Below are 5,207 nucleotides of genomic sequence, written 5' to 3' on the forward strand. Positions count from 1 at the left end.
TTAAATTAAAGATCCAGGCAGCCTCTCGTTTTAACAATAATTTATTGAGGTCACCCTCTCTCCTAGGGAGGGTGACATGTTCGATGCCAATATAACGTAGAGACAAAATCTAGTGGTTTGCTTCCAAAAAGTGGCCCGAAAAGTGGGTAAGCCGAGTTTTTGCACCTAATGGTGCTACGATGCTCCGAGATTCGTACTTTTAATTCACGCTTTGTTTTACCCACATAGTTTTACCACAAGGACAAGTTATTAGATAAATAACTGCCTTAGTGGCGCACGAGATAACACCTTTGATTTGGATCTGTTTCCCTGTTTGGGGGTGTTTGAAGGATTCACATTTATAAGTGCCATTGCATTGAGCACAGCCATTACACTTGTAGTTTCCATCCAGTAGGGGCACAAATAGACATGGTAGGAGGGATATCTTGGGGTGGTAAAATCAGAGTTTACCAATTGATCTCTGAGATTTCTGCCCCACGAGAATACAACCAAAAGGAAGGTCCGAAAACACATTAACGATACTATCATCGGATCTTAGAATGTGCCAATGTTTGTAAACAATTCCTTTAATTTGTTCAGAGCACTTTGAATAGCAGGTAGTTAGAACGCAAGAATGCTTATTTTTGCGAGACTGACCTTGAAAAAGGTCATGTCTCGTTAAGTTTTTAATTTTTCAATGACAGATCAGGAATTCTCAATGGCAGTATTAATCGGGACATTTTTGTACCCCCTCTCCTTGAATTTTCTTCTGCTTCTCAGCCATATTTCTGTCTAAATCGCATCGTTTTTTGCACATTTTTGCAAATTCTTTTGATTTGACAGAATTGGCTGTGGGGCAGACTATTTTTCAGCCCTCAACAAACTGTTACAATCAGTAGGTTTCCTGTAAAGATCAGCGAATAGAACATTATCTTCACACAAGTTCAGAAGATCAAGAAAACTGATTTGACATGTATCAGATTGCATAGTAAATCTCAAATGCTCAGAATAGGAGTTAAGAAAAGCATGGAAAGCCTGGAGCTGTTTTGCATCACCCTTCCATAGAACAAAAATATCATCAATATACCGTTTCCAAATAATGATGTTAGGCAAGACAACATTTTTGAGAGGATTGAAAATAGACTGTTTCTCCATGTAACCCACATACAAATGAGCATAGTTTGGAGCCATGGGGGATCCCATAGCAGTAACATTGACACTAACCTTGAGCTGACATTGTATGCTGAACAAAAAAATAAACGCAACATGCAACAATTTCAATGAATTTACCGAATTACAGTTCATAAACATCCCTTTTTCAGGACCCTGTCTTTCAAAGACAATTCGTAAAAATCCAAATAACTTCACAGATATTCATTGTAAAAGGTTTAAACACTGTTTCCCATGCTTCTTCAATGAACCATAAACAATTCATGCACCTGTGGAACGGTCATAAAGACACTAACAGCTTAGAGACGGTAGGCAATTAAGGTCACAGTTATGAAAACTTAGGATACTAAAGAGGCCTTTTTACTGACTCTGAAAAACACCAAAAGAAAGATGCCCAGGGTCCCTGCTCATCTGCGTGAACGTGCCTTAGGCATGCTGCAAGGAGGCATGAGGACTGCAGATGTGCCCAGGGCAATAAATTGCAATGTCCGTACTGTGATACGCCTAAGACAGCGCTACATGGAGACAGGACAGACAGCTGATCGTCCTCGCAGGGGCAGACCACGTGTAACAACACCTGCACAGGATCGGTACATCCGAACATCACACCTGCAGGACAGGTACAGGATGGCAACAACAACAACTGCCCAAGATACACCAGAAACGCACAATCCCTCCATCAGTGCTCAGACTGTCCTCAATAGGCTGAGAGAGGCTGGACTGAGGGCTTGTAGGCCTGTTGTAAGGCAGGTCCTCACCAGACATCACCGGCAACAATGTCACTTATGGGCACAAACCCGTCGCTGGACCAGACAGGACTGGTAAAAAGTGCTCTTCACTGATGAGTCGCGGTTTTGTCTTACCAGGGATGATGGTCGGATTTGCGTTTACCGTCGAAGGAATGAGAGTTACACTGAGGCCTGTACTCTGGAGCGGGATCCTGGGATCGATTTGGAGGTGGAGGGTCCGTCATGGTCTGGGGCGGTGTGTCACAGCATCATCGGACTGAGCTTGTTGTCATTGCAGGCAATCTCAACGCTGTGCGTTAAAGGGAAGACATCCTCCTCCCTCATGTGGTACCCTTCCTGCAGGCTCACCCTGACATGACCCTCCAGCATGACAATGCCAACAGCCATACTGGTCGTTCTGTGCATGATTTCCAACAAGACAGGAATGTCAGTGTTCTGCCATGGCCAGTGAAGAGCCCGGCTCTCAATCCCACTGAGCACATCTGGGACCTGTTGGATCGGAGGGTGAGGGCTAGGGCCATTTCCCCCAGAAATGTCTGGGAACTTGCAGGTGCCTTGTTGGAAGAGTGGGGTAACATCTCACAGCAAGAACTGGCAAATCTGGTGCAGTCCATGAGGAGGAGATGCACTGCAGTACTTAATGCAGCTGGTGGCCACACCAGATACTGACTGTTACTTGTGACCCCCCCCCCCTTTGTTTAGGGACACATTATTCAATTTCTGTGGAACTTGTTCAGTTTATGTCTCAGATGTGGAATCTTGTTATGTTCATACAAATATTTACATGTTAAGTTTGCTGAAAATAAACGCAGTTGACAGTGAGAGGACGTTTCTTTTTTTGCTGAGTTTATAAAGAAATTAGTCAATTTAAATAAATTCACTAGGCCTATGGATTTCACGTGATTGGGCAGGGGCGCAGCCATGGGTGTGCTTGGGAGGGCATAGGCCCAACCACTTGGGAGCCAGGCTAACCCACTGGGGAGCCAGGCCCATCCAATCAGAATGAGTTTTTCCCCACAAAAGGGCTTTATTACAGATAGAAATGGCTGGTCTCAGACAATTCCGCAGGTGAAGAAGCCGGATGTGGAGGTCCTGGGCTGGCATGGTTACACATGGTCTGCAGTTGTGAGGCCGGTTGGACGTACTGCCAAATTCTCTAAAACAATGTTGGAGGCGGCTTATGATAGAAACATTAACATTCAATTATGTGGCAACAGTTCTGTTGGACATTCCTGCAGTCAACATACCAATTGCATGCTCCCCCAAAACTTGAGACATCTGTTGCATTGTGTTGTGTGATATTTTAGAGTGGCCTTTTATTGTCCCCAGGTACACCTGTGTAATGATCATGCTTTTAAATTAGTTTCTTGACATTCTACACCTGTCAGGTGGGTGGATTATCTTGGCAAATGAGAAATGCTCACTAACAGGGATGCAAACAAATTAGTGCACAAAAATTTAGAGAAATAAGCTTTTTGTGCGTATGGAACATTTCTGGGATATTTTATTTCAGCTCATGAAACATGAAACCAACACTTTACATGTTGCGTTTATATTTTTGTTCAGTGGCCTGTCGACCCGTGTGTGTGTGTGTGTGTGTGTGTGTGTGTGTGTGTGTGTGTGTGTGTGTGTGTGTGTGTGTGTGTGTGTGTGTGTGTGTGTGTGTGTGTGCGTGCGTGTGCGTGTTTGTTTGTGTGTGTGTTTGTGTGTCACAGGCAGCCGGTGGCCTTTTAATTGGGGACGTCGGGCTTATAGTAATGGCTGGAATGGAATAAATGGAATGATACCGAACACATCAAACACATGGTTTCCATGTGTTTAATACCATTCCATTCGCTCCTTTCCAACCATTATTAAGAGCCGTCTTGCCCTCAGCAGCCTCCGGGGGTGTGTGTGGGTGTGTGTGCGCGCATGCGTGCGTGTGTAAAGGGAAGAAAGAGAGGGAGAGAAACAGAGAGAGAAGTTAATGAAGTGAGTAGCAGAGTTGATTGTTTAGGCTCCAGTAGTCTTGATGGGTTAATGGGCTAAATGACTTATTGGATAACATATTACAGGGCTTATCGACAGGCTCTGATACAGAACAATACCACAGGGTTGTAGGAGCCTCACTTTACCCTCATTTACCTCTAAGACACAACTGGAGTTCAGCCCAACCTTGGGCCCAACATACCTAGTGGCTTTCAATCACTGTATATGATGAGGGAGAAGTGTGTTTGTGTCTATTCAGTCCGTGTCACAGAAGGTTGGTGAAAACAGAGTACAAAGACATATTTTCGTCCATCAGACGGACCAGGAATGAATACACACACACATCTCTCTGTCTGGGACTAAAGCAGCCATTCCACTGGCCTAATGAGACATATGATGATGTCTGAGGGGTAAATACAAACCAAAACAACAATGCCAACACAGACAGGAAGAAATAACAACAGCAAATGCTGGCATCACCAAAACAAAGACATGAATGTGTCTCAGTAGTCTCAGTCTGGACGCCCTGCTGTGTCCGTCAAACAGAGGATATCATTCACCCCTGTGTTTACCGCTATAGCATTCATGTCATCATACAGTATTTACATTTTCTCTGTATCAACCTGTCATGTGCTGGAGCCGTCAGTGTGTCGTCATGTCAGAATGTGTGTTTGTCTGTGATATTGAGACGTGTGCGCCTGTGTGTATGTGTGTGTGTCTGTGTGTGTGTGTGTGTATGTGGCGTGTGTGTGCGTGACTGAAACACAAGTGCATGGCAACACCATAATAACTCCATCTGACAGCCTGTCATCAGAGTGACACTTCCACAGTGAGGGGGACAACTGTGACACTACACCTGTCACACAATCAAACCCATTACAATAACCATACCGTGACGTTCAGTTCAGGCTTCATTATTGTAACTACACGGTTTACCCACTTCAATTATAACACCATCCAAGCAATGGTTAGCAGACATAACAAGAATACTTTGGTGTGCAGATGGTAGAGTGAGGGAGTGTGTGAGCCTCCTAGGGCTGTGGGCCTACTGTACTGTGTGTACACACATTCACACACACACCCACACACACGCTGTAATCATAACTGTAAATGAGTCATATCTGAATAAGTTCAGAGAATCAAACTGTTTGTGTTGTGAACCTTCACACCTCAAACGACCGAATAGCTTCCTGTTATTCTACAGCTGCGAATGTGGCGAGGGAGGTGGTTTGTGTGTGTGCGTGGGATTGTGTGTTTGTGTGTGTGCATGCCTGATGTTTGAACACAAGTTAATAAATCACCTATAGAGAATGGATGAGGTGAAATAAAAAAGGAAATTAA

The sequence above is a fragment of the Oncorhynchus gorbuscha genome, linkage group LG04 (genome assembly GCF_021184085.1).
Source record: "Oncorhynchus gorbuscha isolate QuinsamMale2020 ecotype Even-year linkage group LG04, OgorEven_v1.0, whole genome shotgun sequence".
NCBI classification, from domain to species: Eukaryota; Metazoa; Chordata; class Actinopteri; order Salmoniformes; family Salmonidae; genus Oncorhynchus; species Oncorhynchus gorbuscha.